At 36.1% G+C, this 10,739-nt stretch overlaps 1 pseudogene; it reads left to right on the top strand.

Moving 5' to 3' along the window:
• Positions 1-2,918: 2,918 nt before the first annotated feature.
• Positions 2,919-9,723, top strand: LOC116123687 (annotated as a pseudogene).
• Positions 9,724-10,739: the final 1,016 nt, after the last annotated feature.

Here is a 10,739-nt window from a genome sequence, read left to right as displayed (position 1 = left end):
GATTGTTGTGAATCTATGGAGTTACGAGTTCTTTGCTGACAGTATGGCTGCGGACGGTAAGAAGATGGCGACTGAAATTGTCACTTCCTCCACAAAATTACTGATCGAAAATTATTGGGAAAAAAAATTATATTCAATGGAAGCGATAATCCGACGATATGTGTGCAACATTGAGTGGGAGACCATTTAATCGAGGATCCACTTGAGGAAACAAGATGATAGTAAAATTCGAAAAAGATGGCTCATGGAAATGATAGCTTCAATCAGATTAAGAACTCTTGATTCGTCCGTGGATGATGTGATTGGTCACTGTGATACAATCAAGGAGTTATGGAGTATCTGGAGTTCTTGTATGCTGGTAAACAAAACTTGTCTCATGCCCACCAATTGTTATTAAGATATATCGAGCAAATATGCAAGAGAAGACATTGCTCGAATATTATACAGAGATAAAACAGCCTTTGAAGAAAAAGGGCTATGTTTCCTGTTCCTACTGACGTGAAAATGATGCAAGCATAAAAAGAACAGTGGTTGTGCAATGTTTTCTCTGGCTGGGTTGAGATCGAATATGAGATAGCTCGTACACAACTTCTTACCGATGAGACACTTCCCTCTCTTACGGATGTCTTTGCTAGCCTTCTTAGAGTTAGTAAGGGGGAAGATCAGGAGTGTCTAAGGACAAAGAACCCTCAAGGATCCTAATGTTGATCATACGGCCCTAGCTAGCATGAAGTTTGTTGATAGCAAAGGTAACAAAGGGACAAGTCGTGATCCTAGGAACAATCGTGGTAATGGCCCTCGTACTTGCTTTCACTGTGGTGCTAAGTGTCACGTAAAGAAAATTGTTGGAAGCTTCATGGCAAGCCCCTGAATATGCAAACACTCGAAGTTTGCTCATGTTGTAACTCAAGATGGTCTCTTACCCACCCCATCACTTTTACTATCTCCGCAGTAGAATATGCTCGTCTCACTCAGAATTCTTGCTCCAGTCATCCATCCCATCGACCACCACTACTTTAACCCAGTTATGTAATCCTACAGCCTGCTTGTCCCTTCTAGTATTAACTGGGTCATTGATTCTGGTGCTACCCACCATATGACAGGCGATACGGTATTTCTCCTCATTTACACATTCTCCCAATTTGTCTTCGGTTACCTTAGCTAACGGGTCTACTGCACCTACCATTGGATGTGGTACGGCCTATCTCAACAATCTATGTCTCTTTCCTCTGTCTTGTGCCTTCCCCATTTTCCCTTAATCTTTTATCAGTTAGTCAAATTACTAATGCATTCAATTGTGGTGTTTACTTTTTTCCTACTCATTGTATATTTCAAGATCTTGGGATTATTGGTAGGGGCCGTGTATCAGTGTGGCCTGTATATGCTCGATGATGTCTCCACTCCTGTCTCTCAACCTGTTGCGTGTACCAGTGATTCATCTCTACCCATACTACATGGTCGCCTGGTCCTCCGCCCCAAAAAAAAAAAAAAAAAACTTTTTAGCCAAGTTATCGACGGCCCTACTCTTCGTTACTCTCTCTTACTCTTCCGCATCTGGAAATGCCCCACATCTTAAGCTTGTCATCAGGGCATATTCCATCATCCAAAAATACAGTGACTTCCCATCCACCACAAACCACATTTCATGTTTTTTTTTGGCTTTTAACTGAGTGCAGCAACATATAACACACTCCCTGCCCCCATAACACCTTTTTCCAATTTTCTGCAATGTTCACAAAATGACCGAAACAACTCTCTTTGAATCGGTCCATACCTTTCTTTTGTTCCTCTAAAATCTCCATTATTCTCGTAAAAACTTGCCAACTCGACTTAACTGTCACCCTTACAGGGAAGTACAGTACCTTATCGCTTACAACCTCCAACCCATAGTCTTTATAATTTACGCTTCAGAAAATCTGCACAATCGAAATAAACTAAATATTAGCAAAAAAAAAAGAAACCAAAACACCAATAGGCTGCCAAGTTGGGGGATATGGGCTTCGAGGGCATCGGGGAGTGGATGTTTTTGGCTTCGAGAGGACCAGGGAAGCCAATGCGGGCCCTATAGAGACTATTGTGGCAGGTTCCATGATTGGAGATGGCTAAGCAACTGTGCGTGGCCAGCCCTGCAAGCCCTCTAGCCCCCCTATTCTGTCACCTCCTGTCATCCCTAGCCCTCCAACCTTCCACAAACAACCTCCTTACGGCCTCCCTTGCCTTCCCCAATCCTCTAGAACCCAAACAAAGTCACTCCCATGATGCTCACTAACTGCTCGACAAAATGCCACAACCACCGTAACAATAAAACCAACTACATATCCCCCAAATTCGCACAAGTCAATCAAATTTCTCATCAAATTCAAAACCACCAGTAAAAAACGTACCATTTCTTTATCGGCGTCCTCCTCCTCGCTTGAATTCTCGTTGGTGTCCTCCTCTTCAAAACCATTTTTCAATTCTTCTCTCTGTTCTTGTGCCGCCATTGTCTCCTCTGTCTCGGGACCACCTTGATTTATCGGATGATCCACCAAGCGTCTTCTTCAACAGCCTTTGAACATTCGCCGCCACCGGACTCTAGGATTCGGAGTGGGATTGAGTTTTCCTCCTCTTTGTAAATATCAACCATGATTTTGTGTAAGGAAGCTTTATGATCAAATATTTGCTAGAAATAGGGAACTTTTATCGTCAGAAATCGTAGAGAAATCGAAGGTGTTCGTCAGTCGTTTTTTAAGTATATTGCTCGATTAAGCGATTTTGAAGGGTGGGGGTCATTTTTAATTTTCAAAATTTAAATGAACTTTTGTTAATTATAATATTACCCACACATGTTTAAATCTTTTTAGTTTAACCCATTTTTATGTTTAATAAATCCTAAGTGTGCCACGTTCCCTTTTTTAAGCTTAAAAAAAAAAAAAAAAAATTCAGGGTTATTTTTTTAAATGCAAACTTGCGAGGTCTGGCTAGTTAAATTCCCTCGACTCATTGCTCACTGCAAAACCAAACTCAAAGCAACATTCTTCCTACTCAACTAGTCACTCAATGGAGTCATCTTCGAGAATAACCGTGACGCAGCGAGAGCAATCGATGGTTATGAACGACGTTAAAATGATGTACGAGATCTACACCAGTGTTCCCCCCAAAACTCAGCGTTTAATGTAAGCAGAAATCCTTCACATTCAAAACCTGGGGTTTCAATTTCCTTTCTTCACAAATTCTGGCTTCCCGACTTTGTAATTGTTTTGATATTTGGTTTACAGGATGGAGCTTCAGCGTGACAATCACATGGAGTACTTGCTGAGAGGTCTCCAACAACTTGGCCCTTCCTTTTGCGTCTTGGATGCTAAGTATGTGCCTCTCTTTTGAATTTAAGTTCTGAATTAATTTTGAATCTCCTTTTGTTCTTTGGTTTGTTAATTGACTACACTGATGCAGAATTAGGGAATTGAGTTGAAGATATTTTAAAAAGTTCAATTTTGGACTAAGAGTTAATAATTATTTGTTATGACATTTATGTATAATTTTTATGTTGGATTGGCAATAGAAAGTGGCTACTTCGATCATATTTGGAAGGGTATAATGTGTTAACACACAATGACACAATGTGTATTATATGAATTTACATAATCTAATTATTTCTATTAATGATATCCGTAGACAAAGTTTAGATTTAATATAAGAAAGTAGCAGCCCCACTACTGAAACTGTAATATGGTACAAGGAAGTAAAACTAAAAAATATTTGAAGGCATTTTCTAAAGATATCTTTTTTTAATTGTATATAATAGCTAATAGAAAGCTGAGTAGATAGTGAATATTAAAAAAAAAAAAAAAAATTGTTTAAAAAAAAAATGAAAGAATGAATGGTTGTAATTTGTTATTTGGTGTAAGAAAACTCACATCTCAGGGAATCCATTTTCATGTTATATTAGATGGACAAATTCAGTTTCAGTCGGAGAAACATAGTCATACAAATTAACCTGTGGTTAAACTGGGCAATTGAACTATGCAATGGCTATACTGTTTCAGGTGTTCACAACTCATGTTTAAGCTGAGGATTAAGTTGAAGTTATGTAAAATAAGAGTTATACATTTAGTTCATCCATTGTTAAGTTCTTGTATATTGAGGTATATTCCTTGTAGTTTAGTGGATGATTTAGATACTTAAAGACTCCCTATGGATTCTTAGAGAGCGGAAGAGAAAAAGACAAGACATACTGAAAATTGCTTTAAAATTAATTTTTTCTTTATGAGTACTAAATCTTTTCCTTTTCTCTTCAAAATTGCCAAGAGGAAGCTGGTTGTTCAACTCTGAAATATTGTTTAAGGTTTTTAATAGGGATGGGAACTTCCATCTTCTAACACTAAATCAAAGAGACACTAAAACTCAAATGAATATTGTTTAAACGAACAACCATTTGGCTAGTAAAACTGCATGTTAATGAATGAAATGGTTTCAAGTAGTGTGGAGTGGCAGTGAAAGGAATGATCAGTTTCATTTACTATTCTTTGAAAACTTTCTTATTGCATAGGTTTTGATCCACATGTGTCTATTAGTGTGGAGTTTACTTATTGAAAAAAAAAAAAAAATTGTATCCTTGAACATGCAAGACATATTTGAGCATTTTGGTGTTTTCCCCTCAAGGATGTTCTCGGTTGTGTTCATGAATTACATAAATGTTACAATGCATTCTTATTTTATTTATTTTGTGTGATTGTTGTTTTATCTAGTCGACCTTGGTTTGCTACTGATCCTGCATTCAATTGCTTTACTTGGGCAGTCTGTTGATGCTGCATTGAGATATGGACCATTGACTTTCTAGTCGTTGTCAGGTATGAGTTTAAATTAATTTCCATAGTATACTTTGCTTTGAATTATGTATTGTCAATTTTATTTATTTCATAATGCTCTCTCTCTCTCTCTCTCTAATTTTTTTATGTGAACTATGAATAAAATCAGTAGAAGAAATCATCTCCCTCTTGTTCTATTTAAAATTTAATTGGGAGACCTAGGTGGATTTCTATCACTACTCTGCATCATAATTCTACTCATAATTTCTTGAAGGCTCAATTACTCATTCAGAATTTCTTAAGGTGCCTTGGCTTGGGTGTTGGAATTTGTCTGGGTTCAAGATCTCTGTCTCTGTTTATATTGAACTTGCAATTGTCCCTGTTAAATTTTCTTTAAAACTTTAAGTTTATAACCATCTATTACCGGTTGGAATGTATTAGACACCTAAATATAATACTGTTGACACTTGGTGTTAAATTAACACAAGTACTTACCTTTTTGTGTCAATATATACGAGCTTACTATTGTGCTTATACTTATGAATATACTAAATCCGGATGCAAATGTATATCCAAACTTTTAGTTACTTTGGCCCTAAGTTCATGTTTCTCTAATTCCTATTTTGTGCTTTTCCCAGCACATCACATATTTTTGAAAGTATGTGCTTTAGCATTACCTGGAACGAACATATTCATCTGGCACCATCCAGATAGGCAATCTGTACTGTTTTGTCCCTAAATAAATTTTTGAACCTGAATAGTTTGAAGTATCTAATGGCCATTCCAATCATTAGGATTTCTGTGCCTTCTCGCACAGCCAACCAATCACATTTTTAGTGCTTCATGCTTACTGATCTACTTAATAATTACCATTTCGGTGTTACCATTTTTTCATGCACACTAGTTTGCTGTCCTTAAGGTAAATTGCAAACGCTACATCTTCAGCTTTAGATATCATTCTGTTTTCTTACGTTGGCAGGGCCCAGATGGTGGATATGCTGGTGGACCTGGACAGGCAATAGATGATCCACTGGTTGGCATAATTACTTGTTTACTGTTTGATGGAACTATCCTGTTACAACCACAATATTTGCAATAAGTTGAGTGTCCTTTTTCAGACTTCAATTGTGAAACCTTTTTTTATTTTCATGCCCCTCAGCGGTTGTTTCTGATGCTATCTTATGAACTTTATCTCATGATGAGAAAACCAAATTGTTTCTGTTAATAGATTAAAAAAAGGGACAAAGTTGAAATTGCCTCTAGTGGTTTAACTTTCTTAATTTTGTTGTATCTGAGAGGTTGTAGTGTTTTTAATGAAGACAGTCTTTTGATCTTGGCTATCTTTTTTTTTCTAAATAGTCATTCTTGGTTGAAGATTCTTGCCGCTGATCTCTTAAGCAAACTGCTTAAATTTCAGGATCCTGCTTTTTTCTAGAAGAGTCTTTGGAAGATTGGCTCATACGATTGCTCTTATTGTTTCTTTTTAATTTCTATTTTGAAAATATTGTTCACGATGTGTTGCTCAACCGCTTTATTATATTCTATCAGATGCCTATCTCTTGCCACAACTTATGCTGCAGTGAATGCATTGATTACTTTGGTAGTGATAAATCTTATTGTCAATTGATAGGTGAGTTTAAGCTTCTCCGAAGTCATTCTTTTGCCTCAATATGCTATTGAGTCTTTTGGAATTATTTGAAATTATCTCTTGGAATACTTTGCAGGGGTAAAATGTACACGTTTCTGAAGCACATGAAAGACCCAATGGGGCCTTCAGGTTTGTCACTGTTCTTATAATTTTAATTGAGAAACTACTTAACATGATTTCATGAATATTACTTTTATATTTTATAGCTCTCCACTTAGAATCACCAATTGGTTTTTCTCAGGATGCTGATGAGGGAGAAATTGACGTTCGACATGCTACACTGCTATTTCAGTAAGTTAGTCTCCTCTCTGTATGTAAGTGGACACATTTTGGTATAAGACGAACTTTTCTTAAGCCTCGCTTATATTTACACTTGCTCATTCTGGCTCACATCGTAAGTAAGGACATGCTTATAATAGTCAATATATTTGTTCATCGAGTCCAACATTGGTTGACAGTAGCTTGAAAAGTATGGCTGTCAGGCCAACATCAATTCCTCTAATTTTACACTATTTCATGCAATATTTGTCGATACATTGGTATTTGTTCTTAATTGATGCCATCGTTAAATCCTTCCATATATGTTGCTTGTTTGTCTGGAGAAAGAACCACCTTGAAATTATTATTTTAACCTGTTTTAAGTTTAAATTTACCATTACTCACATGTGAATTGGTATGAAGTTACGTTTCACTATTCATCTTGACTGTTGGAGCAAATTTTTGCCTTGCCTTGCTTATGGTTTGCATACTTTTCTATGTTCCTGTTTGGAAACTATTATTCAACTTTATTTTTGTATTTGTAATTTTCACTGTCTTTCAGTGACTAATCTCTTGTTATAATCGGTTGCAAGTATGCTGAACATTTTGGATGATGACCTTGTTCGCAATGTTGGAAATTACATCTTAAGGTTGGTTTCAAAGGACTTTGATTAAATTTGCAAGTAAATCCATCTGATTCTGGTTTATCAGGTGGCTTATTGATGAAAGTAAATAAAGTTTTGTACTCGATGGCACTCTATGCAGCTGTCAGACCCATGAGGTGTATTGCTGGGAACCTGGTTCCGAAGCTCATGGTGGGTATGTTTCACTCTGCATTCTCTGTCTCTCTTTCTTCATTTCGTGGTTGGTTTAGCTATGCCATGTAATGTGTTCCTTTTCTTTTTTCGTTTTGGTTCATGTACATACTAAAGTCTGTCTGCATGTCTTAGCAAAGCCATAATGATTTGATAATTTGATTTGATGCTCAGTATACATTTTGTGGATTGGCTACAATGATTCTGTCAATGAGGTTAACCGTTGGATTTGGCTGCCTTAATTTGTAAGACAACGTTTCCTTTTTTTTTTTTTTTTTTTTTTTTTTTTTTTTGGCTATATAATGCTTTTATCTGTTAGATCTAACTTTTGTTCTGTTGATTTCCTTTAGCTAAAACTGAATGTAAATGCTCTTATTGCTCGATTTGATTTTAGAGGATTGGGTGGTATTTCGACAAGGGGTGGAAGGTGGATTTCAAGGAAGCCATAACTTGTTGATGGTGGCTATTCATTCTGGCAGGTTATACTTTTTCTATTAATTTGTTGTTGTTTCCTTGTTGTTTTGTATACAGTGACAAAACAAAGAAAATGACAGGGAGGTATTTGTGCATTATTACAAAGGTTTCATTCGATAATTGGAGAAAGACTGACACAGTCAGGTCCTGGGAAGCAGAGTACCTATTGATAGTCCAAAGCTACTCCAGAATCAGATATATCAGAAGGGAAAGAGTTCAGATGGAACTTCATCAGAAGGTGATGAAGCTTGCCATTTTCAAACCGGGAGGTAGTTTCACTAGAAGGAATAACAGGTTTTAATTCCTTCTTTCTTAAGTAATCAAGTCTTTGCTCATCATGCTTTTTAACAAGGTTACAGCTGAACATAAATAATAATTTTTAAGTTTAATGAACACAAATATGAAAAAAAAAAAAAAAAAAATTTTTGATGTAAAGGAAATACAATTACAATATTTAGGATTTAACTTTACAGTTAGAGTTAAAATAAGGTGGTTTTTTTTTTTTTTTTTTCCTGGACTGAGTAAAATGAAATGTTATTGAGTTTAATTGTGAGTAATACTACAAAACGCCCCTTAAAATATAATTAGAAGAATTTTTAATAAAGTTAAGAAAATACAGTCCGATTTGTTCTTTCAATTTTATATAAAACAGGTTTACCAAAAGATAATAAACTGTTGTTTTCTTGAAAATCGACTTAAGATATAAAATTTTGCACAGTAGAGGAGCAGTGCGAATAGAGAAGGATTGAATAGGGTTTTAAGAGATAGAAAAGATATTTTACAAAACTTTTTTGGCAATCTAATCAAATAATGAAACTTAATTTATTCAAGAGTCAATTTTTCCCCTTGTGTATTAGATACACTGTTACTTTTCATGGTAGCCATTAGGAGGCCCCTCAGCTCCATATTCTGCCACTGCCTAAATTCATGGATCTTATATTTTGTTTCTTAATCATTTACAGGCTCCCGAATGCTCCCTGTCCAGTTAACTTTGACAATGTTGGATTTGTCTCGTCTGAGGGGCTTGCGAAAGGGAGCCTCTATTTCATAGCATTGCCTTACGAGAGATATATCTTTTATGCTCACAGGTTAAGATTCGAAAATATTCTACATATTGATCACTTTGAGTTTGAGTGACACAAGAGTTGTGCTATTTTGAAAAAGAAAAGACCAAAGAATTGTTAAGAAAAACTGATGGAGAATCATCTTTATCAAATCATAAGTTGTCTTGGTCTGAGGTCGGCTTTAGATTAAAATTAGCGGACTGGTTCAAGCTATTATTTTGACTGGACTGACCAAAAGGTATTGAGCATCTTTGCATCAGTTTAAATTAGTTTGAGGTTATCGTATTTTTGTCTCTGCATTTGTCTCAGTTTGAGGCTAGGTCTTTTTTCTTTTCCGTGTGCTAGGCAGAGAGTTGTAGATGGAACATTTGATGATAACCATATATTTGAGCCATCCTTAAAAGACATTTTCTTGTTCTCAACATATTTTAGATTCTATTGCTATGTTTATATTTTGATGAATGTGTTGATGCAGGACCCTGGAGGCGGACTCAAGGACAAACCTCGAATCTAGAGACTATATCACACCTGTTATGTTTAGTGGCCTCTCATCTTGTCAGTATAGCTGGTTGAAAGATGAAGATGCTTCCCCGTTGCCCAGAGCTGTCTTAGGTCCACATTCTAACTTTTGGAACCTATCATCCCATCTTCAATGTTGTCTTGGATCGTTATCATGAAGCTCATGAATTTTTCTCAAGTCCTCATGAAAATCTTCTTAGCAAGATTTGTGTTTGCCGATATATGAGCAAATTCACAATATCCTAAACTAACTGTGTTGTATATGGAAATTGTAGGAGAAATCGTATTAGTGAATTGTGACAGTGTATATTTAAGCTGTAATATTTATCCTGTATTTTAGACTTTGTAAGTTTTATTTTATAAATCAAAACGAGAGCACAAGCACTTGATCAAGGGCGGCTTCGACGGCTGCTTAACCATGGAAGTTCACCCTCTGGGATGTGCCAAGTATTTGAGTTTGATCCACAGATATGATCTTGGATTGAATTATAAATGTTTGAGGCAATGGCATTGGGCCAGAACACCAACTGGGTCTTGAAATTAGCTTTGAAAAGTATGAGTGAAAGTATTGGAAGAATCATTGAGTGAGCTTTTTATGGGAGAGAAAGAGAGAGACAGAAATTCCATCTTTCAGCCCTAGCCCTCTAGCATATATCTTGACTTAACTCCACTGTGTCCTCCATTTGTGTTTTCTTTTTGGTTTTCGCATGTGTATTATTCTCTTAAAAGTTAAGGTGTTCAGCATTTCAAGGCAATTCCTCAAATGATGAGAGTTAACCTAACCAAATGGAAGTTAATTAAGCTCTTGTATGTTGGTGTAGATAGTGTGTGTTGTTTGTCACAAAGATGTCTGCTTTTCTGCAATGAAAATTGTGATTGGTCTAAATAAATCTCTACAAACACACTTGGTCACTTTTTCCTGCTCAAATTGGGATAGGCTCCTTGTGAAATTGACATCATGGGTAGGTATAATTGTGAAAGAGAGAAAATATGCGTACTGTATTATTCATTCGGGAGAGAAGAAATTGTCTGTATGTTCTTAACTAAAAGTTTACAACACACTTCTCATACTCTCAGATTCTCTTCTTTTTCTCTTCTCCAAACTAACAACAAACCATGGATAAACAAGAACAAGAGTACAAGAGAGAACAAGAACAAGAGCACAAAGAGAACC

Source organism: Pistacia vera, unplaced genomic scaffold (genome assembly GCF_008641045.1).
Source record: "Pistacia vera cultivar Batoury unplaced genomic scaffold, PisVer_v2 Contig144, whole genome shotgun sequence".
In the NCBI taxonomy this organism is placed as follows: domain Eukaryota; kingdom Viridiplantae; phylum Streptophyta; class Magnoliopsida; order Sapindales; family Anacardiaceae; genus Pistacia; species Pistacia vera.
Note: the sequence above shows the minus strand (reverse complement) of the source record. Positions and strands in the feature narration are given on the sequence as shown.